The sequence below is a fragment of the Apteryx rowi genome, unplaced genomic scaffold (genome assembly GCF_003343035.1).
Source record: "Apteryx rowi isolate R43461 unplaced genomic scaffold, aptRow1 scaffold_397, whole genome shotgun sequence".
NCBI lineage: Eukaryota > Metazoa > Chordata > Aves > Apterygiformes > Apterygidae > Apteryx > Apteryx rowi.
In genome coordinates this window covers 373,486-400,397 of record NW_020450496.1, presented here as the reverse complement: position 1 = coordinate 400,397, position 26,912 = coordinate 373,486, and positions in this window count along the sequence as shown.

The window sequence follows — 26,912 nt, the reverse complement described above, 5'->3', positions numbered from 1 at the left end:
AAGGTATGACGAACAGAAGAGTGAGAAATGTGTGGTATTCAGAAAGCAGAAATAGTATTATGAAAATCTACGGCATGAGCAGATTATGGTGGGTTTGGACTCTAGTGAGGAACAATAATTCAGGCCTTTGTGTCAGTGAAAGGAGACTTACTGTTTCTGAATACTGTCTATAATACCCAGTCTTCATTAAGCCTTATGGGTGACATTCAAAAGAACATTTTCAAATGCAAATAAGAGGTAAATTATGGCAATTTCTGCCAACCTTTGAGGGCCTGACATACATCCTTGCTCTGACATACACAGAGGCACTGGATGTCTCTGCGCAGGAACCTCTGGAAATGATAGTAAAAAGAAGTGCCTTCGCCGAAGGCTCTTTGGGAAACTTTTGTTCAAGGCATTTTAATGACCTGAAATATCCAAGCAATACCTATTAAATAAAACAAATAAAAAACAAGCTCTCATATAATGAAGGCTACTAGGGCTGTCTGACTGATGTGCAAGCAGCCACCATGACCATTTGCTGTGAAACAGGGAGAGAAATATCTCCCAGAGGGTGAAAAGAGTTATTGAGTGTATTAAAAAAACATGTAACAAGGGAGATCTCTGCAGAATTACATGTGCTATTTTACAGTAACTGGGACACATCAGTACATGAAAACTCCACTGGAATGAATGGCAATTTCATTGTAATTCATGCAAACATTAATCAGAACTTCTGGCAAGGTTATCTAGGACAAAAGTTATAAAAAGAAGGTATTCAAATGGACTACTTTAGTTGACTGGAGGTCTTTAAAATATCTGCATTGCTTATCTCTTTGCCTTTGTACATAAACAAATATGATATTAAAATGGTCTCTTTTTTGCATTTAGGAGATGAATTAAGAAGCAAGGCACTATATTTTATTACAAAGCAAAAAGTTAAAGGGCTACTTATTTATGATACTGAATGACTCATTATGCATTATGCATTGAGCAATTGGCAGATGTCAATGAAGTATATTAAAATTCAAAGGAATTCACCTTATTACATTGTGATTCTGAAGTAAATAGGCATTTTGGAAAGAGATGGATAGCTGTTAGATTACTTAGTCTGCATGGTGCCAATAAAACTTCTCCATATAATTAATTTAGTGTATGAATCTGTACAATAGGTTTTGGACACTATGAATATCACTTCAAAATTGCACACAACCATAGATTTGCAATCAAACTGGCATTAAAGGACTGTTATAATGGAAGATGTAGGGAAAGAGTCCAATAATTCACACTCTTTTGTTATGTTCCTTTATGGCTCAAGCAACAATTTTAAGGAAAGTAAAAAAACCACATTCAGGTTCCTTTGGGTGTTGGTCTTTGGTATCCCACAACAGCTTCTGTCAAAATTTTCTATCTCCTGCTTCTGTTCTGAAAATATTTATTTGATGACATATTCAATCCTGCTGATCCCTCTCTGCCATGTAAGACAAGGTGATAATGAAAATGGGTCTTACGATTAACGTATGGGTTAATGCTGTAATGTCAAAATAGCTGTCTTTCTACAAGAGAATGTGAATGCATAACCTACTGGTTCTTGAAACTAGCATTTCACTATTATCTGTGTGGGTAGTGATCGCTTGTGAATTTAAAGGGCTTCAAAGACTTACTAATCAGCAGATGATTTATTCTGGAACCCAGCTAATGGGGCAAATAATGTGGGAAAATTTTAATGCAACAGTAAAGTTTGCTAGAATCACTTTCCAGCTGAACTTGTTAGAACTAAGCTAGAGGTCTTTGCAGTCACCAAATGAAGAAAAGAGAAATATGAGAGATGTTTTGGAGACTGTATTAGAGTGGGCACAAAGATATGCTACCTGTTTGATATGTTTGATAAGGTTGTCTAAGCACCAGGACAAGAACTACGTGTTGAGTTTTGAGTATAAATTACAGTAAAAAACGTCGCTAGTCTCTACAAAGTGAGAAAGTCTGTGCATCTTGACACAAATACAGAGAAAGATGAGAAACCCTGTTATTGTAAATATGGCTCTTGGCAAGTTTTACAAGCTTAGAAGTAAATAATCATTACATATTTATGAAATAAGAATGAAAGAAATATGAAATGAATTCATGGCTGGCAGAAAGACACCTGCTAGGGTGGACTAAATAAATATTACTGTCATTTTTAGATGGTTCTTGATAGTTTCTTTCTTTTTTTCTCTTACTGGCTCCATTTTTTAAAGAAGAATGAGAAACAGTGTTTAATACTTTTCACTCTGTATCTGCCAATCTTAGGATTGTTTTATAAGCATGAAAATGCTTATAAGAGTACCCAACGTTAATGGATTAAAACTCTTTGTGGTGCAATTTTCATCAGCTATTTTAGGAAAAGATACAACAAACCTGTGGTAAGTGTAAATGGAATTATTTTACTTTTCTTCTGCAATTTATGTGACACTCTCTTGGAAGCTTAAGACTGAAACATGAAAACACCTTTCTTCTGGCAGGGAAGTGCCAATGTTTTGCTATGAAAATGAAGAAAGTTGAGGCACCGATCAGCCTCTTCTTCTTCTTTCTCCTCCTCCTCCTTTTTCTCCTCCTCCTGCTGCCACTCCTTTCCCCATTTTGCATCTTTGCATAGGTAGATAATAACTGCTCACCAGCATGCTCACTACTGTCACATAAGGCAAGCCTAGGGGGCCCAGGTCATTGCCAGAGAGCTCTTGTCCCAAGCTGCACAGAATAGCAGTAGCTGAGTCAATACCCCCGATACTTGCTGTGTTCCTTTAGGATTCTGGCTTCAGCTGAGATAAGCATGTTCTCTGTGGATGGAAAATGCATCTTTGTCAAATTTAGTGTCTTCCTTTCTGATTGAGGAGAAATCCCCTAAGGTGAGTACTTATATTTCCTGCTTCTATTTCCAGGTATTTCCAGGTACTCAGTGGCACAAGTATTCTGAATTCGACCACAGCATAACTTTTAGGAGGAAAAAATAATTTGTTTTAAAACAAGCAAAATGTAGGTATGAATTGGCCCATCTTTCATATCACACAGTATTGATTAGTTTGTCAAAACTGCTATACTGTAGATAGAATCATTGTTAACCTCTGGCAATACATGTGTTCAGTGAAAACTGTCAGATATTTATTCAGAGAGGGCTTCGACCTCACTTCATTTGATGCAAAACTATTTATCTCCTATTCTAATCCTGAAATGGGCCTGAGGACAGATTAAAGAAATCTGTGGGACTTTCTTTATAGTGAAGACAACCTACCAGACACCTGCCCTCACTTCCATGCTTCCTGTGCTGAAAGGCCAGAAAATGTTAGCATAGAACGAGCTGTTATTTCCTTCAGGATTCCCCTACTGAAAAGAAAGAATCCTCATAAAGCTTCTCACAACAACATTAAGATCCCTTTGTACTTTTCTTTTGACCAGAATGAAAGGCAGAAGTGGATCACAAGATATAAATAAATGGCAATTCATACACGATGCTAAAGGTTTGTCTGATAGGACCAGAAAATCTTTCCACTTGCTCTGTTTGCAGCTGGCATAGGGTGGCAGGCATGACTGATGTTGCCATTTTGCTCAGATCTTACCCTATTTAATTTCCACTCAGACTGTCTGGACTAGCCTCATGTCTTGAGAATAGCTAAGACAAGCAGTTAATTAGAGCATGTCTTTCTTTGGGAAAAAAAGAAAAAACAGAAGTGGTTAATGAGACCGATTCTTGGTCTTTTAACACTAACGGTGATTAAGACTGAAAAAGCAGGAGTGTGAAAAGATGCTTAGGAACTGTGGAAACATGAGTTTCAAATAGCAGGCAGGTTATGTCTAGTGCTATATTGAGGGAGGCCATCTTTAGAAATGGCAAGGTACACTGTGCATTATGGAGCATTACTAATTTTGCGTAAGTATGGTAAGGGTTAAAATAGTCAGGTGATGGCAGCGAATAGAGATGCCTACTTATCTCCTGCATTATGTTGTACAGAAGAATTGAAGTGATAAATAGCTAGGCTTATATTGTACAACAGGAAGTGAAAGAAAAATATGATAGTAAACACACCTTTTTTTTACAATACATTTTTTGTTTTTGATTCTTACCCTGTTGTATCTGCAAGCATATCAGACAACTTTCAATACCTCAGAACAGCTTGTGTCTTGCTCTGACATCTATCTTCATGTATGTCAAAAGTATTTCAGCAGAATTCTTGTGTGTATATATATCGCTATATACATTAACGCAAAATGGGTGTATGTAGGAGACAATAATTTCCCACATTTTATTCATAATTTTCACAGCTCTGGGCAAAAGGAGAGTAGTTTCAGCAGAGTTACACTACTCCATCTGAATGCATGTGCATGCACACAGATAAAATTGGGAATTTTAATATTGGGTGCCAGTTCCATGACACAGCTCTTTTGTTTCTTTTCTAACATATCTGTTTCTTCAATCAAATGTCTTGATAACAGCATTAGATACAGGAATGCATTAATAACACAAACCATATCCTTCATTCTTCTTAATTTCATTTTGCCATGTGAATTTGAATAGAAATTTATCGATGGATCTATGCCTTTGAGGGTTTCAGTGCTTTACCTCTCAAGTTCTCTCTCTTTCTCTCTTTCTCATTGCCCAAGCCCTCTGTTGCAGATACCTAAGATATATATTTTTGTTTACATTCCCTCAGCGAGTGAGTTAGTTCCGTCTATCATTCTGAACCCTTTGTTTCCAATCATCACAGTGTTGGACAACTAGATGTTCTTTATGTATCTGTGGCACAGATCTTCTCAGTATCTGAGTGACTTGAAAAGATAATTTTCCCACATCTCCCTCCCAACTTTTGCAGCTGGAAAACTGAGGTACAGACGTTGCTTTGCCTGAGGCCACACGGTATTTTTCTCAGAGAAGCCGAAATTAATACGTAGAGTTCCTTACTTCTATTAGAATATCTTAATAACTAGTCACTCCTTCTCTTGTTCATGTTTTGCTTTCTGTACAGTGATGTAGCTTTTTGAATAAAAGGATAACACCTTTTTTTTTTAACCTGTTTGGTATCACTTGGTGACATTACAGTGTTACCAGTAGGCTGAATTTTTGCATTAGTTCACATCTGGATATTGCTGATAATTTTTACAAACATTATCTTTAAACCTCACTTTCCTTGCAGTAGAAATTGTTATAACTGGAGACAGATAAACTGATGGCTAGAGGGATTCAATATTTCTTTATAAGATGGCCATGTGAATTACTCCATTAAAATATTCTTTTTCCCATTCTTGTTTATCTAGCCATAGATGCTTATCATTTTCTTGTTCAGTCTTCAGAATTTAACAATCACACATTATAACTAATTTTTTTTTATAAAACTCCTGTTAAATTTCCTCTCTCTTTCATCATACCAGACATTAGTCTGATATATTGATCTCTTTTCTCTACTAGTTTCCATCCTGAGGTTCATGGCAAACTGCCCTTTCAGCCTGATTTTCTTCAGTATTGCATCTACATGTTGTCAGTCATCATTTTTCTTTATCCTTTAAAGTGTTTTGCAAGGCACACACTGGGATCTTTGACTCTTCCATCTATCACTAAATCCACTTTTTTTTAAAATATATATATTTGAGACAATCATGTCATAACATTTGTCATATTGCTGAAGGTATCAATACTGTAACGTCTGGTTAAAATGAAAGAGTCCAAGTTAGCTGAAATAAGCCAGTAGCTGGCTTTTTAGAGTACTTTTGTTGGTTATTAAGGATCACAATTCCAGTTTCTGTTCTGCCAGCCTTGCAGGTGGTCTGATTACAGGCTACAGAGTCAGTCTCTGTCTGTCCCACTAAATTTATGTGAAAACAGAATATTTCTAATAGAAGAGACTGCAAAAAAGATACGGGGTGTGGGTTGTTTTTTTTCTAACCAGTTGGTTAAGAAACTCCAATGTGATTTGTTAATTGGCTTAAATCCTCATTCTGACTCAGAGCAGTAATGCACCATTAGTTTTTACTCAATCAGAAGAAAACAAACAAAAAGCTTTCATAAGTTCTGCTTTCATCTTTTGCATGATCAGTCCCCTACAATTTCTTTCTGTCTACAAAGTGTTGTAAAAGAGTAGATAGCTGCTCTGTAAGATCCCCTCTAAATATATGCCTTTCTCTGAGACACAGTTGTTACTCAGGTAAGCAGATTCGGAGTCTGACCTAACACTCATTTTGGTCAGTGGAAAGATCAACTATGTCTTTTATCATCAGTAGTTAATGAGGGGAAAATAATGCTTTTTGGAATCACAGTCAAGAAACTTGTGCTTCACCCATCCATTTTCAGCTCCATTAGCAGTATGTCTTACACTATTTTATTATTTCCCAGTTGTTCATTACATTGATGCAATTTCCAGAAGTTCCACAAGAACTGAAAATTAGATTTTAGAGTCTGACATTGAATAATGTGTCTAATGAGTGAATAGCAGTGAGCATGCAAGCTTACAATAGCTCTGGAATGAATAGTGATTTTCTTAGGCAAGGTTTGCAGGTGAAAGTAACCTCTTTTATAAACTTTGTCCTGCTTGTGTAGTTAAACCATCATAGCTATATAGTGTATGGTGATTGGAATCAGATTTTTATTTTATTTTTACATTAATTATTTGACATGATTCAGAAGTCTTTGCGTCTCACATGTCTTCTTCAGATGGACAGAGATACTTCCATAAAACCATTTACTGATACCAGAAGGATTAAGATCTCCCTCGGTTGCTAGCTAGATCTGGCTGACCTTTGTTTGGTGCAGGGGTCTGCAGGAAGGGGAAGAGAGGTGATTCTTGCCCATTCTTCTGCTTCCATGATTCTGAGGCCAAGTAAGAGATTTGAGAGGCTCATGCACCCAGCAGTGTGCACCACTGGGCACATACTTGCATAGGTAGTGGGAATGGCACTCCAGTTCGTATTGTGGTGTAACAGTCTAATGTGTCTTTCATTCAGTTTCCAGTCATGTACTGGGCTGTGAATGACATTGAGTGCGGAGTGTATGTGTTCCTCTTCTCCTGTTTCTGCTATGGGTTTAGAACGTCAGACAATAAGCACAATATTTCGGTGCATTCCCTGAACTCATAAGCAGTGGTCACAAAAGTTTTTAATACCAATAATTGACTCTGACTCCAAAGTACTGTTTTAACCCCTGAAGGTCACCTGGATACACAATCTTTTCCTACATCATAACCTTTAATGAGAAAAGGAGGTGTGACTGTGGTAGAAACTTGATGGTATGTCTGCCCTGCAAGGTGATCTCCCAGTCAAGAATAATTTTCTGTGAAGTCACTGTCAGCAAATTGGCAGAGAGCAGGATTATCTTGTCTGCCAGTAAAGGTCTATTGTGTTTTTAGTTGTTATGACTCACATGCATAGAATTAGGTCTGAGTACATGAGAACTACACTTCCTTTTTCCAGGTTAGAGAAGGCACTTGCTTTCACTGTATTGCACTACATTGCACTATATTCTTTTCCCCCAGCCAGTGTGGGGATAGCTTCTACTGCCTTATCATTTTTTAATGTAAATAGGTGACATAAATTCCTAGGTCTGCCATTTAGTATGTATCCTGAGCATATAGTTAAGAAAAAATATAAAATCATATTTTAAACTATATGGTATTTTATACTGAGAGATTTTTCATATGCAATTCATAGAAGGGTCTGGAGTTCCTACTGAGGAAAAAGAAACCTGGTGTTGAAAACTCTATTATAGATTGTAAAAGGCTGTAGATGGCATCTGAGAAGTGGAGAGCAAATCAAACCACTGGGCTAATGCGGGTAGAGTACAAATGGTAAGAATGCATGTTTTTAAATCATCTTTTACTAACTGAAGATTATTTCTTGTAAGCAAGTAAAATGTTTACACCAGCAGTATGCTGACACCCAACTAACAGCAGAAACTGGCACTGAAATGCAGTTATTGCTGTCAAAGTGACTGTAAGTCCTGTACCTCTTTGTCAGCTCCTCAAAGTCCTGAGGTGAGTGAATGGGTGCAGACAGGGTCAGAAATCTCCCGTAAAAAGCAAGTTGTAATCAGTACCTAATCAGGAATCTGGCCAATTCATTCATTCAAACTCTGTTGATACTGTATTCTGTTTAAAGACCTATTTCAAACTTTGGTTTCCTTAGTTACATTTTTCAAAAGCAAATGAACAAAAGTCTATGTATTTTATTGAATATAGTAACTTTTCACATTTTTCAAGCTGCAGGTTAGTAGGTATTATTTCCTGCCATATCTTTAAGAGTTATACTGTAATAAGAAGCTTTTACAAAAGTAGCAAAGGATTTGTTGAAATAGTTCATATTTTGAATATCTTCAGGAGAAGTTTCAGAAGCCACTGTATTTTTTTTTTATTAAAGAAAAAGTTACTTAACTGTCTTTGTGAAAATTTTTATAAGTGCCCAGAAGTTTTAGTTGCTTGAATTTTTGTGGTATAGTTTAATACCCAAGTTCCTATTAGAAGAATTCCACCATAGGGAGTGGTAGTCAGTTGTTGTCAGTGGGTATTACTTGCTCTATATCATAAGACTTTCTGAATTGTATCATTATTGCAATGTTTTCAGCACTCAAGCAAAAATACTTAGTTTTGAAAGAATAAAGGAATCATGAGGAGATTGGATATGATTTCAAATAAAAAGAATGGGGAAAAGTGACATCTCTTAAAAGTTATGAATAAAAGATACAGATACAGTTTTTATATTATTGGATTATGGGATAAAAGTGAGTCAAAGTCACATTCATGAGTCAAAATCAATTGAAAATCTGTAGCATGGTTTGCAGAGATGAAACTGTTTTTTCACAGTCTGCACTGAGCGATCAGGAATCACAAGTCAATTTATGTGATGTGGAATTAGATGGTAGTACACATGGTTTGGCTCCTGTGTCAGTGATGTGTATTTTCAAAGTGGTGAGTTTCCATGAAAGAGCTAGGAAGTACAAAACATTTTGTATTCTGCTCATAATAGATGACCATCTGGCTATTTGCCAACCAGACCAAACAAAATAATTGTGTTTTTTTTTTTTACCCATGGCACATAATATTTTGCCCCAAAAGAGCTCACAAATGTTGCTATTAGAGATGAATGTTACTTTTAAGAGAATAGCTTTCTGAGTTCATTCTGTAATTACATAAGTCCCTTATAAAATCATTCCGTGAGTATAGGGCGGATGTACAATGAAGTCTCCTAGATAAAATAATGTGGATATTTTTGTTTTTATTTTTTAGATGAGCATGTAAACTTTGACCTTGTGATCACGCAGGAGTAAAAGAAATGTTACCTTTACTTGTTAATTGTTAATGTAAAGCCATGGAACATATAAAACATTTGGAATAGACCTTTTTTCTTATACCTATTGCATATACGCTGTCGTGAGAACACCTGCAGAAGATCTGGCAAGGAGTCAGTGACTGGCAGAGTATGTGACAGCAGCCCCAGAGTGTGCTCTCTACACACTGACTGAATTCCTGTCAAGGCCAGACATGCATATTCTGTTTTGTCAACAATATCTAGCTGCTTCTCAGACAGTAGTTTCTCATGCTTAGCACAGCTGAGGTAAGGAAATAGTTCTAGTAGATTTAAGCGGCCCTTAGGGTACAACGAGTTGAGTCCTGCCTGGGTGTCTGACCTGGGCATCCAGCAGCCTCCTATCAGCGACTCCTCTGCGTGGTTCCTGGGGCTCCCTGCACAGTTTGGAGTGCAAGTCCTCTGTTAAATCTATCCTGTTTAACCCCTCATGAATTCTGAGTGTCTCTCTTCGCTGGTATCCTGCCCTCTCTTGCCCGCCTTGTGGTCACATACGTGTATATTGTAGGAACGGTATTGCCTTGTCTGCCGTAGTTACTTACAGTCTAAAGGATAAATATGAGTGTTTTTTCCAAAATATATATTAGTTTATTTTATTTTTCTCTCTCTCTGTTCTGTAGAAATGATTGTACACAAAAAGAGTATAGCAGATCTACAGGCATTCCAAACTGAAAGAATCAAGAGTGCTAGCTCCCAAGATACTATTTACATATGGCCCAATATAACTGTGATATTATATGCAGATTTTAACCAAAACTCCAAATGATGAGGCCCAGAGGTAGTAACTGTCTATACGGAAAGGGAACCAGTGACAGAGTGGCAATTAACCGTAGCTTCTTGGCAGATTACGTAAACTACGTACATATACAGATTACAGAAGTTGCATACATTTTTTAAAATCAGGATTTATTAATCCAAATATTAATTTATATCAGGAATATCAAGAATATTTTTTCTATTAATTTTGGCTTTTTTCTATTTTAAATTATTGTCATGGAGCAGCACAATTTCATGCAATTTTGATGATGTATAACATACCAGTGTAGGAAATATTCAGAGAGCTGCTTGAAATCATTTCTGACCTGATATTTAATAATGCATATATCTGGAAAAATTGTGATCCTCTAACAATAATTTTTAAATGGAAAAAAAAGCCTGAACTGATCATAAGTATTAATGGCAAGAATGATTCCAACTGATTGTACTTTATGTTCTGGTACATACAGTATTCTGCTTGAACAGATGAAAATAAAAACTTGGTTTTCCATTGTGAAATGGTCCCTTTTCATTGCTTTAATGTCAAAATGGAAAGTAATCCCAGGGAGATCTAAGCACCTAAGAATACCTGGCAGAAGAAAAATAAAGATGAGATAAAGACTGACATAAAGTTGGTAAATTGCATCCAACTTCCTTTAGAAGCCGTTGCTTCATACAAGTTGACCTAGGAAGAGGGGTTTGGCCTGAGAGTCACGTAACAGCCAGTGGTGATAACTGCATATTAGCACATTTGCCTTTTCCTTATCATATGCTTCAGAGGTGGTCTTTTTAGCTTTTTAGAACCTACTTATCTTATTATTACTCCCCCTTTAAAAAAAAAAAACAAAAAACACTAAGGCAGTTTTAAAAGTGTATATAAGAAGTACAAATTAGAAGCAAGAAAGACAAGAATAAAAAAACCTGCATGATTTGTTTTGGGATTGTACATTTTGGCATGTGCCTTTTCAAAATGATTGTAATCATTTGAATTTGACTATGTATAAAATACATATACTCTGGATTAAGATATCACAGAATTGATAAAAATTCCCGTATTTGCTACTTCTGAGCTGTGTTTCTTAAGAATCCAATCTCTCAGAAAGAAAGTCAGCCCTGGGATGTAAGGGCACACATAGAGTTAATGAAAACCATTACATGGGATTCCTAAGTAAATTTCATTGCTGTTTGGATACTGTGCTAACAGTATATTTTTTTGATGATAAACAGATTACACACTATTGCCTGCAAGTGCTTAGAAAGTGTTTATACCTACATTTGTGTTGAATCCCTTTAATTAAGAATAAAAAGCTTCTCCTAAGTTAAGTGCGTAGGAAGTGCAGTTCTCATGGTGCACACCAGATGTTCTCAGCCATATGCATTCCAGTAAATGGAATGGCTCAGAATGTATGTTTTCTGATAGGACAGAATGGGACCCAGTGATGAAACTTTATTGACTGTAATTTTCTCTATACATTTCAGAAAAGCAGTTTCCAAAGAGATACCTATATTGATTGCAAAATTTATTTGCTTGGTATGCTTATGGGAAATATCACCCTATGTACATCATACTATTGCCAAAATGTTTCCTGCCACTTTTTCTTCATTCTCCAATTAGTCTGAAATGTTTACTTACAAACAAGAAAATTCTCAACTTTGTGATCGTGAAACTTTGAGTAGATGATGTCCATTTTTTCCACTGGACCTGTATCTGTAGGGATATACCTACTAATATATATATATACACATAACTTACTAAGGAATATAAGTCACCTTTAGAAATTAGGTTCATAATTGACAAGGAAAGACCTATTTGTTGGTATACTAGTTGAAATCAGTGAGGCTATGTATATCCTTAAAATATCTCAGTAGTTACATGTCTCATCATTCTATCATAGTGGGAGGATTTTGTTTCTGTGAAAAGCAGGGCTTTTGCTGAATTTGGAGCTCAGTAGGAGCTGCGAGCAGGGTCTACCAGGAGATGCTTTTGATCAGCTGCCTTGCCTCTGTGATAGGCAGCGATTCCCAAGTCCGAAGCTTTGTCTCTGACACGACTTGAATCATGGCTATACCTAGCATGCAGTGGTGTGCAAAGTTTGCCTCTAGAGCTCTGACCAGATCCCCTAAGTAGACGATAGCTTCTGCTCTTGAACTGGAGGTTTCTCCATTTAAATGCAAAGTATGTTAGAGAATGTGTGGATTTAGCAGTCCGTGTTGACTTGTCCTGCAGGACATTGTCAGACTCTATTTCTTAGTACAGAGGCATCCACATCACAAATCATTACCATGACACTACAGGCTTACACATGTCAAGGAATAGCCTTCAGATAGCAGTTATTCATTTGACCTAGATACTGTAGATCTGGGTCAAATTTTAATTAGTGTGAATTAGTTACTGATTCTACAAACATTGCATTATCCTTGTGTTCAGCCTTATGTGTGCTAGTAATCCCTCTGAGATCAATTGGTATTATGTAGAAGTCTCTAGAGTGTAACTATTTGTATGATGAAAGTCTTAATGGTGCAGGCAGTTTGTATTTATTAGTCTCATATGCATCCTTTTTTTTTCTCCAAAATGCAAGCCTCAGATAAGGAAATTCTGAACAAAGCCACTAGATCAAAATGGAGATAAATGGAGATTTCACCTCTGGCCTAATGTGCGAAGAGAGAATCTAATCTGTTTTCTTTAAGACTCAAGTCATTGAAGATGTCCTATCATAGCAGTGATATGTTACCAGTTATCATGTGTCCCCCTATGCACCTAGCAAGGTATCAGGTACCTAACTCTCACTGAAATCAACTCAAGGCCTGGGCCGGATCTTCAAATAACTACTAGAAAAAGCTTTCCATTGACTCCGTATCATTCATCTGCTGTATGTCCTCCAGGCAGAAGTTTGGAATATTATACACTGCTTTAAAGACAAGAGTAGAACATAATTAAGATATATAATCATAGAGTATGTGTTACCATTAGGAAGAGAAAAATATTAAATGAATAAATATGTCTGGAATAAAATATTGTCTAAAAGTATATTAAATATTTCATTACAGAAAATAAAAAGTCAAAATTATGAAGACAGCATATAGAAAGTCTAGGATTACAAACATTGTATTTTATTGAAGTAAGAGTTGGTAAATCATAGAAGATACCACAGAAACAGTTAGTACAGGCTGTAAATAAAACTAGACAAGTTAAATTTTTTAAAGAGCCAAAATATGTAGGAGTGTTAGAAGTAATTTATGAAGACCTAATGATGCATGCATTAACCTTTCTATCTGTCTTGTATAATTATTTTCATAATTTAGTTAAGATTAAAAGTTCTTTTTTTGGGGAAAAAAAACAAAATGGAACTTTTCCTTCACAGCAGAATGGTTCCACGATCTTGATTAAGGACTTTTAATCCTACCCCAGTGTTTCATATTATAATACATAAAAGCTATTGTTCTTTACATGAATACAGAATCTTAGTGTAAAGCCATGTTAAAGCCATGTTCCTACCCAACACAGAGAGATGCTGTAAGTTAACTTTCTGCGTAGTCTTCCTGGAAACAGCAAGCAACTGTGGAAATTAAAGATAACCTGGACAGCTGTAGTTGACACAGATCTCCATTTCAGGTATGTGGTGACAAAACAGATTCCTTACTGTCAAATAAAGAAAAATGGTTGTTTCTGTGTTTGCAGTAACTGTCCATAAATCACGTAGTTGCAGGCCAGCATTAGATGAAGTCACAGTAACATAGATTTAAACCACATACCCCTGAATGTTTGTGAACTGAAACTCAGCCCCCCTTTCCGGAAGTACTGTCTGGTATTACAATGGCTGCACAGTCAGGGTCCAAAAATGATTTCTTCAGTCTGCAAGCACTTGCTAGACATGCTTGATTTTGTGATAATGTGTTTTCCTACTTATATGGCTTAGGCATAGCCATTGTTCTTCATTGAAATTGTTAAGAAAAGGTTCTTCTCATTTATCTTATTATGTGTTGAAATATTTGTGGCTTCCACCTCAGGCAATTATCTCTATTTCTCCCTGCCCTTCCACAAATAGATGTATTTAATGTATGTGTAGATGGAGAGGGTTTGGGGGCTATTATTTTCTGAGAGAAGCAAAAGAAAGCCACAAAATGGTGTGGTCAAAACCTTTGGATTAAGGATATGTTCCCATTTGCCAATCTGTACACAATATTTGAATCGTAGGGTCTGACTTAGCTTCTGAGGACCAAGCATAGCTCATCTGTTGCTAGCTGTTTATTTGTCAGCCATCTGTGCTGTAATAATAGATAAGAAGATTTGCAAAAGTCATTCTTGAGGGCTTATGGCAGTGGCAGAGCCATCAGAAATAACTGAAAACTTTGTCCATAGTACAGTCTTGATACAGTGCAATAACTGATAATTTAAGTAGCATGAGCGATGCCCTGGAGATGGATAATGGCATCTCATTGCTATCTGGCCTTTAGACTGTCAGCCTTTTTGTTCTAAGAGAGCAAAAGGAGCTAGGTCACAACTGCCCTTTACTTCGCTCCCCTTATCAATACAGGATTGCACATGCGTTTACTTCAGAACAAAGAAAATCTAGGAGAAACGTAGGGAAATCTTGCTAAGTGTGCAGATGGCATTCATGTAACATGACTGTATACTGTCAATCTGTACTGTAAATCACCAATAGTATTTTAAGTATTTCTATTCCATCTGTACCAACATACCATTTTTTTGTTTTAGCTATCTCAAGCTATTTATTCGGTCGTCAGAATTTCTTTTCTACTAATTTGTTTTTCTAGTGAAGTATTTAATAGGACATGAATACAGTTCTGCCTATCAAGTGGTTCAGTTCATGAATAATATTCATCTGATTGGCGATCATAAGGGAAACTTCCAAAATTGTCAGCCTGATTATGTGAAGCAGGGGGGAATGGAGTAATTTGTATTTTATTTTTATTTCTGATATTAGTACAATCTGATGTCAGCACTGAACAAACACTTCAAAAACTAAAGATGAACCCGCCATGAACAAGATTTAATGCTAACTGCTTAAGCTGGCATAAAGCTAAAAATCTCGTCCTTATGTTTTGAAATGATTCTAAAGTGCAGGGTATGCTAGGATGTGTGGATATATACCTTTTTTGCTCTTTTTTCATTCAAATGTCTGAATGCCAACTTTCAAAGCAATAAGTATCTAACCCGCACAGCAAAGCTGTTGTATTTGATTAATAAAGTGAGAAAAACATTAAGTAATTTGGTATTATAGTTTTAAAACCATTCTAATCTGTTAATTATACTACATTGTGTGAGAAAACCTTCAGATTCTACATTTCGGTAGTTTGTAACATATAATGGCAAATGGGAGGTCTGAAGTTTGAAAATAACAATGCATTTCCTGCCCCAGAAAGCTTATGATGAAAATATATGTTGATAGGTGGATGCAACAAAGAAGTGGAACAGAGTGTTGGAGAGCAATTAACAATGAAGTGCTCATCTTTTGTCCAGTAAACAGCAATATTAGCACAACAGCTGCTGAGAACTACTCTAAACAAGACAGAGGACTTGGGTATTGCTTCTGTGCCTGCACAGCAAAGCCTCATGAGTCATATATACTGGATGTGTACGTTGCGTGAATTGCATATGTACAATTGAATTTAACGGTCATGTGATGAAGTCTTACATGCATGCATGAAGAGTGCATGTAATGCATATTACAAATGTCTCGCATCTACCTGCAGACCTTCAGTACTGGATGTGAGAGCTCATTTGGCCTGGGGGAAAAAACCTGGGTCCCAGAGGCCCATGCCTGAAGACGGTAATTCTCAAGCTTGATAGGCATCAGGGCAAACATGACACCCAAAGATGAATTTGAAGAGGAAAAATCATTTTGCTGTTTTTGTAGGTGACCTCATCACATATTTAGAGGGAAGGATGGTAGAAAGTGTGAGGGGGTATGAAAGAAAATTGACCTAACAGATTATGTCAGCTATCTTGAGTAGAGATGGAAATCACTGAACGGCACGTACTCGTGCCACAGGCTATACTATACTATAAGCCACTAAGCATGTTGAAAATAAAACTTCAGTTTGGAGCTAGAGTTGATGATAGACTGAAAAAGAGGGCAGTCATAACATAGTGGCACAGCCAAGAAAATCAGTTTAAGAATATAAAAGTGAATATACTGAAAATGGTCAAAGTGGCATGTGTCAAGGTGAGAGAGTAAGATGCAGCAGAGATCAAGATTAAAAATGGTGATCTGGTTTTCAGCTTCAGCAATATGAACTGAGAGGAAAGGCTGATCTTAGATGTTATGTGGAAAGAAATAATTAGATGTGAGTTGGATATATAACACTAGAGAGGGCCAAGGTGAAGATGGCACCCATGTTACAATTTGAGGAACTGAAGCTGTGACAACTCTAGTAGTCATTGTTGCAGGTCTGAAGTATACAGACACTTTCCTGCTCTCACATTTAAACAACTGGAAGGTTTTTCTTCTATACTAATGTATTGTCACTGCTTAAGAAAACATTTGGATAACAAAATAAAAATTTAAGGCCTACCATAGTACCTTACTACAGTACTTTTTAAATATTGAAGCAGAAGGAGGAAAATAAAATATCAAATCTGTGCCACTTTCCTGTGAGGTATATTCTTTCTACTTTTATTACTATGAGTAATCAGAGTACTTATTAGTATATGTCTCCAAAAGGCCTGAATGGAGCTAATTAGTAATTTAAAGCATGCAGGTGTTGAAATTTCAGGGGACTGATTTTTCAGAAAAAATTATTGATAGACTTTATAGCCTCTCATTATAATGCTGTGAACTAGTGATAATTATCTGTAGGTGGGACTTTTTTGCTGTTTTTATGGTTTTCATGAGACGAATCTTTTTTTGCAGAATGATGTCGATATGATTAGAATGTATATGTGCTCTGGTGGGCCATTTACTTTAACCACACCAATAATATTAGTCACAAAAATACAATTTGAGGGAGCACAAGACTGAAATTACAAATGTATTTGTTTTTGTTGTAAAATAAACATGCTTTATTCAGCCTTTTGTATGCAATCGTTTCCTTTCCTTCTTTACATATGCTCTTTTAATTGATATTGTCTTAGAATGCAGCACTGAGGCAAGTGTTTATGTGTGTTTACAAAGAAGAGAAGTTAAAGAGTCACTGTGACTCTGAATCACCAGTCTGGAGTCCAGTTTTAAACTGCTACCCCGTTGCCTCCATGGCTGTCAAGTTTCTCTAGCTTTTGAGCAGATGAATTTATACCAGGACAGCTGAGGTCCTGAAAGCAGTTCATGGATTACAGTATTTGGAAATTAGGATCTATGTGAGATCTAAAATCACACAAGCAAAGTGTGAGTGAGGCCTCCTTCTTGTGCTTGACTGAGTAAGAAAAAGCTGCAGTTCAGATCCTAAGGTGTCTTCTGGTGACATGATCAAAGTGACATAGATGGGCACAGTCAAAGTTATGTACAGAGTTTGGAAAAATATCGTTATATGGTCCTCTCCACTTCCTATTTCATATAGGCAATGAAATCATTTTTCTGGATATTGCAGAAGAATTATCAGAATTAATCCTTGGGATAGTCTGTTTTTATCTAGCAAATTAATATTTACAAATAAAAGTAGGTCTGTTTTCCTCCTCTTAAGTTTGTTTGCTTATCGTCTAGGACTTCTTACTCTACTGAGTCACTTCTGATGAAGGGTTTTCCTGAAACATTTTCGGATAGCTAAGTACTATGGACAATGTTAACTACATTTTGCTTGTATACTGTAATGATGTGGAAAACTCCAGCATGTCAGATAGGAGCTTTTATCATAAATCCACTGTAAGCTGTTACCAAACAAATACTATTTTTCAGCATGCTTGGTGGCTGGATCTTACAGAACTGATTGACTGTTTTTTCCTCTGTCATCAATATTATTTTTAATAATGGCCTGAAACTAGATTCTTAGCAGGTATGAATTGGCACAGCTCAAAATAAGTCAATAGAGATATGCTAGTTAGCCTTGGCTGAGCATATGACCCTTGTGTTTTATTATTGTTTGGTCCTTAGGTATCCGAAATAGAGATATGAAATATTTAATATGCCAGTGATATATTTTCTTGAAATTCTGTAGTAAGGTGGGACACACTGGCAAAGTTCTCTGTATTCAGAGATCCAGCCACAAACCTCAAAACTTGTATCAAGTCAGTGCTGATCACTTGAACTAGAGAGTTAACTGTAATGGGATACAATTCTGGCATGAATATTTTGTCTGTTTTAAGCACACTAGTCAAATGAGAGAAGCACATTTTTTACTTTTACTGACATTATCACAGTTTGACACTCACATTAAAGACAGTAATGAACTTCCTAAGTTTTGATATTTGTGGATGTCTACTTAACATACCAGGAGCTACAGGGACCAGAGCAGGAACTGGATGACAGGACTGGACTTCTTCAGTGCATGCAGATGCTACGCACCATAAGGTGTCCTTTCATCTGGAAACAAGAGTAATCAGTAAACAAGGTGATGTAACGAATGAGTTAACATATTGTTACATACTGTCACAGGGCAGGCTGTCCTCAAGTGTGAACTTACCTTCAGTCCTCCTCTGTCATTTTTTCTAATCCTGTAAGGAAAGGAGTTGGGAGCTTGACATCCCAGACAGCTAAGATGAGAGGTATTTTGTAATGCAAGAATGTTAAAATGTAGGTTATCAGCCATGTTAAGAAAAATGATGTGGGTTTGAGATCGCAAAGAGACTGAGAAAAGAGTTGCTGATCACAGCAGAGGTGGTTGTTACTGTAGTTGTTACTGGTGGCATGAGGCTTGGGAAAGGTAAGAAGGTTTATGCAGGGGGGAAGTGCAGCGACTGAATTGTATCTCTGAGAGCACCCTAACAAAGGGATGCTGTTTGACTTGAAAATCCTTCAAAACTGCATTTGACCCCCTAACAGAGGATACTGGGGGTGGGGGGAGGGGGAGCAGTATCAACAAAAGCAAAACCCAAACCCAAAGTCTTGAAGAATTAGCATATGAGTGTTATCCATAGTTAGTTTAGAACCTGAAAATTAGATCAAATATGGTGTGGTATAGGTGGAACAGCACAGAACTATACCACTCTCCGACTTAGACTGCAGCTTCTTTTGCAAGTAGGAAGATACCTTTTCCTTGTAATAAAGGGAAGACTGTAGCTCCTAGAGGGGTATGAAATGCTGCTAGTCTAGGAATCAAAAACAGTTATTCTCTGGAAGGGCCAAGACTCTTTGGTTTTGTTAGACTTTATGGACCAATATTTTAGTCAGAGTTACTGAAATGGCTGTTCAATAGAAAGACACTGGATCAGAAGGCATTTCTGCAACTGCAAGTAAATTGTAATTATTATGGTCTGAACAGGTGTCCTTATATCGGCACAGGATTTGAGCTAATACTCAAACCCAATTTCTGATTGCTCACATGTTGGCTGGCACTCCGACTTGACTTTGAAATGGTCTGTCTTTCCAGACTGTGAAATGTAGGCACTGTGAAGGAGAGAGCTGCAGGGAGAAAGACTGGCTTATGCTCCAACTCTGTCCCTGCAGGCGATGTGGACACAGCTGGCTTGAAGCACTTATCTCTGTGAAGAGGAGTCAAACTTAAGCACGGTATCAAGTGAGGCATCAAGGTAGCCTGTAATGAGGTGTTTAGAAATTGTTTGGGTGTACCTTGTAACAGGTCTAGACTTTAAGAAAAAAAACATAAGTCTCTTAAATATCTGTAATGTGAAGGATTATCACATTTCAGTAAGTTCAATATATATATTCTTTAAAAATACTTTTCCCTAAGTTTGTATTTTTTAAATCTTTTATTTTACTGATGTGCTAATTTGCAGATGTTGCCTTCATTTATTTCAAAGAGTACCATAATAATCAGCAAAGTTTCCAGCCAGCATAGTCAACCAGTGTAGTGAGGTTTTCTTCAGCTCACAAAGCATTAATCCTAGAAGGCAAATCTTTCAGCAGGTGCTTAATAGGAGGATAAAGCCAACATAGATTCAGTTATGGTGTTGATGTTTTTCAGATGGTGAGTTTTATAAAAGAGATGGAAAAAATTAAATCCATCTTTCATGAACCAACTCTTTTTTTGTCCTTCCCATATGGTCTTGCAATTCTTTTTAAATTAGGCTATTGTGTTAAGCAAACAGAATTATTCTATCAACATGGGTCATATATCACATTTATTGTGATAGATTTCACAACCTCCCCTAATATATATTTCTAGGCATACAAAAATTTTATTTAGCAGCAGACCTGAACAAAACTAGGTAAAAAAACTAGTAGCTTTGTCTCTGAGGGAACAGCTGTTAAGTGTTGTGGGTATGTCTTGGTATACTCAGGAATCCATCTTTGAAAAGAAGCAGGCAGTCTTCCAGTCCTTATAGTATATATGTTGTTTCTCTAGATTAAGAAAGGCCAGATTTGTAGAGGCAAATAATATCTTTTATTATGTTACCTGGAAGAGTTGGAAAAACAGGCAAGTTTTTGGGTACAAAAGCCTTTCTGCATATCTGCAGAGACTGTGCCCAAAGGTATGTTGCTCCTGTTCATTTTTTTTTGAAAAAGTAGCAAAGATCTCTTTTTCTACCAAACTTGCTGTTCTTGTACTTCTAGGCTATAGTCATATAGCAGCATTGCTGCTATAATACACTGGGGTAAAGGGAACACGTCTGGAAGGGTAAACACCACAGATGCACAGCTGGAATTTGCTTGTACAGGGATAGGCAGACAAGGGGAAAAATGAAGATGCATGAAGGAGATTGATTCAGATGGTGATAAAAGTTTCTATTCTTTATTTTTCATCAATATAAATCATAAAATGTGCACAGCAGATGAAGATAGGGACGATTAAATTTGAAGAGAAAATTAAGAACATAGTTCCACTCCATTCTATACATAAGGAGCTCTGAGACATTGTGATTAATCAATGAACGTTATTAATAATATCATTTTCTCCATGAGGGCCACAAATTCATGTAGCTCTCAGATTTTCTGATGAGTTTGTACTAGTGGAACATATTTTCATTTTACACTTGTCGCTGAGTTTCTTCTGTTCTTCTGTGTCATTTACAAGTTCTAAGGATAGCTGTTAAAAGAAAAAAATTGCCAAGCCAAAAATGAGATTCTGCCACAAATTGGTATGGATTCTACTTGTTCTGGAGATTTTATCCCAGTTTGTTTAACTGGGATTCTCAGAACTGGAGAGCTGTAATGAGGGAGGAGAACAACCAATGAAGTTAGAGAACAGCTGCCAAAGACAGACCCTGTCCTCCCTTTCACCAAGGGTTGGAGTACTGTAATATAACAGGTTTTGTGCAGATGCACAGAGAGTGGCTTGGTTGTAGATTTCCTCAGTTTCTTGCCTGTTATTACAGCAATTGCAGCAGTTAATTGTTATCCAAGTTGTGTGGCTCATGCACAAGCATAAAAATGTTAATTATCTTCCAGTTGTATAGCCAAGGTCAGTACTCAGGTGCACAAATTTGACAAATATAGAGCAAAGAAGCATAATTGATAACAAAATAGCCTTATTTCAAGCAATTATGTATAAGGAGGAAGGAACCTACCCTGACCTTTATAGCTTAGGTTGCAGTTGGAGGATCACATATAAAAATTATAACATTTTTGCACTGAAAATCATTAATACCTTAAAATAGCTCTGAAACTCTAAAGTGCCATTTTAAAATCAGTTGTGTTACTCTTTTAATATTTGGGATGTAGGTGTTGTTACTCTTTTAATATTTGGAATGTAGATACTTTACTCTGTAGGGTTTTATGGTGATCATGACTTTAGTCTGGGAATTGAAGACCGCTTACCAGCTTTTGTTGCCAACATGTTTCATGGTCTTTAGAGAGTTACTACACCTCTCAGCTTTAAATTTTGCCTTTTCTTTTCAAATTATAAGTTCTTTGGACAGGTGCTCTCTTGTTTTCTGTTTTTGTACTGTCAAGAAATGTGTACTATAGAAAAGTATTACCAAGCAATTTAGCAAGTGTTTTGAATTGCAGACACCTAATAAAGGCCTTATCAGGTCAGACCAAAAGTTCATCTTTCATAGCATCTTATCAGTGACAGTGGTCTCTAAGTTAGCCATGGAATCATATAGACCAGGGCAAACATACTTCCTCTGCATACTCACTCAGGCATCCAAGGGATGATCCCACTCTCTCCATTGTTCCATCTTTGTCTTTCTTCTTCCAAAAACAGTCTGTAACTCCTAAGTTTGTCCGCTGAATGCAATCTGTCAGAGCCAGTGGTTGATGTCATCTATGAATGATGCAACATATGGACAGGGAAATACGAGACTTAAGTGCTACTTAGGAGAATACTTGAGTTAGGAACTGTACTTCAGACGAATTTTAAATACTGTTAGATCTTGGCATTGTTCTCAGCCCCTTAAATATTTGAGTAACTAGCTTTCTTGTTTTGCCATCTCTAAGCAGTGTTGTTTAAAAGCTCTTAAAGAACAATTTCTCTCCCCTAAAAAGACTTGCTAATTCTACACAGAGGAAATTTTCTTCTAGTATTTAAAAAAAAGTGAATAAGGTATCATGAACATACTATTCTGAATAGAAACTTCTAAACATGGAGAGAAATACCATCAGTTCATAATGTGCAAAGGCATTTAGTTGGTTTAAGCGGGGTGCCAGGTTCCACGTGCATGGGACATGTTAAACTCAGTGGGAACCAATTTTGAAAGGGAAGAATTCTATTTAATTATCTTTGTTTGCAAACCTTGGAAGAACAAGACAATATTAATGAAAATGGTTAGGACAAAAACACTTACACAAAGAAAGTTGAGACAGGTTTATATGCACAAAGCTTTATTAGCATGTAGCTGATGGCATACATCAACTTCAGTGTTATCTTAGGAAAAGAAAAGGGCAGAGAGAGGCAGAGACACACACAGACAGGAAAATTTCTCTCCAGTGGCAGATGAGTGTGCTCAGAGAAGGGGCAGCGGGAGTCTCTGTTACACTTTCTCCATAGTAATTATACCGATTTCAGCAGGACCTGCTCAAAGTCCCTGTTGGGTGTTCTTGATGGTGATGCTGTTAGGACTGACTGGAGCATGTAAGTGTGTTTCAGGCCAATTGGTGGTTAAGCTTTGCTCATGGTAATATTATTGGTAATATTATTGGATATTACTGGGTAATATTATTGGATATGTGAATGACTATTATTTGCTATCTACTAGGCCCTACAGTTAGAAATTAAAAGCTACAGGCAGAAGGGTGAAGAGATCTTATGGAGTGATAGTGTGTAAGCTACAAGGTGAGGAGATGGAGGGATAAAAGGGCAATTTAAACATCAATAGCAATCACTTTCCATGAGCAACCTGACATAACAGACATAAGTGTTTCAGAATCCGCCAGTGCAAGGCCATGAGGATAAGGTGACTTGGAAACCAGGGTAAAGGCACTACCACAGTATGGTGAGGCTGAAGATACAAGGTTACAAGTGCAAGGCAGGCTAGAATGGGAGGCCCTCAATACTTAAAAAATTAAAGCACCTGAAGCACTGTGCAACAATGTGAAGACAGAAGAGATACATGTTGAGGTAAAGATCTAAATATAGACCTTAGTAACTTTTTATCAAAAATATATCTGAATTCACCCTTCATTTTAGCAGGACTAATTAGATCTCTGACTGTGATGTGCAGCCATCATTACTGCTGTTCTTTAGTTCAGAGGAATAACTGTCTAAAGTAGATAAATTGGCTAGGTTGTAATGAAAGGGCATAAACAGAAATATATTTCCTGTTGGAACTGCAGATTTTACTGGGAATGCCTGGGAGGAAAGCAATATTTTTCTTAATTATATATTTTTCATGTAAAAATCTTGTGCTGGAAGAACCCTACAGACATGCTCATACCACACATTACCAATTCTGAGTTTGACTTAACAGCTTAAAGTCTGAAAATATTACTCACCTTCCAGTAACATTCTCTTTAGGTACAGCTATTATGGTACAGGTTGAAGGTGTGACTAGACATTTTGCAGATGTTGGTACCCAAGTTAGTCCTGATACAACTCTATATAATATTTGTTACAACAATGTGAGCCCACAGCCTGAATATTTGCCCAGTGCTCCAGATGGGTTTTGTAGCCCACAACAAGCAGCATGCTGAACTGTTACTGATGCTGACTACTAGTTAGTGATATTTACATGCCCTGTAGCCAAGATTTGATGCCGCATAGACAGACTTAATGGGAGAAAATACCAGTTATGCCTCTAAATTCTTATCTTTGGCCAAGTGGGAAAAGAGTGACAGCCAGCTGAAGCTAATTTAACATGCTTATCATCTTAATTAAAGGGAAGTTTCTCTCTATTCCTAAAAATATGGGATGGATTACTGCCTATACATACAGACAGAACTTGAACTTCCGCTTTTTGAATATATAGAGAAGACAAACACCTTCTACCAGCATGAAGCAATCCCTCCATTCTCTGGAATGTAACCACACAGATTTCAGTGGACAAACCCTTCTTGTTTTTTTCACCTTTGTCTTATTTATAATAACAGCACTTTGTGACCCTAGAAGTTGGACTGATTGTTTCAGAAATAAACAGGATAAGTATAATCTGAACAAACATGATCAAGTACCTGAAAATCAGAAATTCCAGACAGATGGAATCCGTTAATGGGCAGAAAATTTCAAACATTATGTGGACTGTAAGACAAGAACTTCTGAATTTGTAAGTATTGTGCAGAAATTGTTGACTTCCTGTACGAACTCTGTCCAGAGAAGGTGGTCTTTCAATATTGCTTCCTTTCCATTCTTGTTGGCCTCAGTACTGTTATGCCTCCTGCCTGGAGATGTTGATAGTTCATAAAGTTGGCAGCATATCTTCAGTTCATCTTCCTACCTTATCTCTCTCCTTGAAGGAACGTGTAGGATGGTCCTCTTAAAACTACACCTTGATGTCTTCACAGTCTAACCTTTTTATTATCAGAACATGTCATCTGACTTCTGCAATGTTTTATGAGAAGAGTGTTGTGGTTAAAATAATCCTTTCAGTTGCATTTGAAAAAAAAACAGTAGTGCACATGATTATTTTGGACTGTTTATTTTGAAAATTCTGAGGATTATACTTAGTGCATAAGCCCACAAATAGGCTAAATCCGTCCAACACAAGTAGCATGAAATAGAAGGATATTTCCTATTTTAGAACTAGGCTGTCCAGTAGGGATTACCACCTACCCTGTTATAATCTTCACAGTGAGAAGCACACTGTCTTTTTTTATCACAAGAAAGAAACTGTATTAACATAGACTGTATTAACGTAGTCAGAAGCTGAATCTTACCACATTTTATTTCTGTTTAGCTTTAAACTAAGTAATCATTAGTGGAGAGAGAAATCACTTGTTTTCGTGTGTAGAGAATTTTCGGTGTCTGTGGCTCTTCACAGCATGTGAACAGGATGAGCAGTATGTCCCCAAGTTCTTAAAATACAGGCATCAGAGCATATGCTCCCTTTGTGTCATTCAGGTGGTAGAAAAGAAATAGAGCTTAGCTACATCCACTTTATCATGCACCTCTGTGTTGTCACGCCACACAATGCCTGAAAAAACTTACAATGAATAAATAAAAATAATTGTAAATAAATGCAAAAATAGCTCATACTCTTTTGCCAACTGTTTCCTGACTTGTAGTCCTGCAGTCTGCCATATGAGCATCACAGGAATAACTGATTCATTTTTTTACCCCATGAATCAGTTTTCCTTAAGAAAGTACAAGTTTACAAGAACTAGAGCGATAATATATTTCAAGAATGTAAATGTGTGGAAATATTTCCCAAAATGGGGCAATATCCCCTTTCATTATGGCAGTAGTTTCTAGAGTAGACAGCGTCATGTCTTCCTAGGGTGGTCTTTCTCCTAGGATCTTATTAGGGTCACCGAGCCTGTCTAGCCACTTGCTTTTAGGTGACTTAAAAGTTACTTACAATCTGACTCAGTGGCTCAATACCTTTGATAGCTGGGTCATAAATCCTTTCTGTGTATATATCTCATTTTCTTCATCCTAAATTTGAGTACACTGTCTTACTACTTCACAGAAATATTAAGGTTTATTCATTACCATTGGTAAAGTGCATCAAAGGCCTTCAATGTAAAGTATGAGGGCTGCTGTTAAAATGACAGAGGAGACCAATAGGAATATAAATGCCAGTGCTTTCATAGAAAAAAAGAGATCTTCACTTTCTTTTTTTATCCCTTTTGGCTTCAGGGATTTTTTTTTATTTTTTTACTTCTGAAGTTATGAAGCTTGATTCAAAAATTGCCTAGAATTCATGCTGCCAAAGGCTAAGCTATAAATAATTCTTTCCTCATTAGCTTTTTTAAGTTTAACAGTTGGAGTAGGTCTGTGGAGCCCATGTCAAGGTTACATACTAAGTTTCCCAATAAGGAGGGAAAATCTGCATGCAATTTTTTCTGTAAAACTGTAAAGTAAAATTACTAAAGAGGAAATGAGTTCTTGATTTATATTTTGAGAGAAACCTGGATAGTCTTATCACTTTCTAACACTGTTCTGTATTTGTAATCTATGCTTTCAGTAACTATTAATGAAAGTGAAAAAAAAAGAATTGGGGATTAAATATTTGTTACCGTTCTCGTTCTTACCGAGGAGGCACGGGGCCTTCCCCCAGACCCCGGACCATCACCACACAGACACCAATATRAGGAGTGGCAAAATRGCSTTTAATGARGCGYRTCCTGCTCTTTTATAATGCTGTAAAGCCCCGCCTTCTTTTCCGGCAGCAGTGCTCCGCCCGTTACGACCTTCCCATGTTCCGCCCCGCAGTGCCTCCCTGCTCATCCTTTTTCCTCCACATCTCC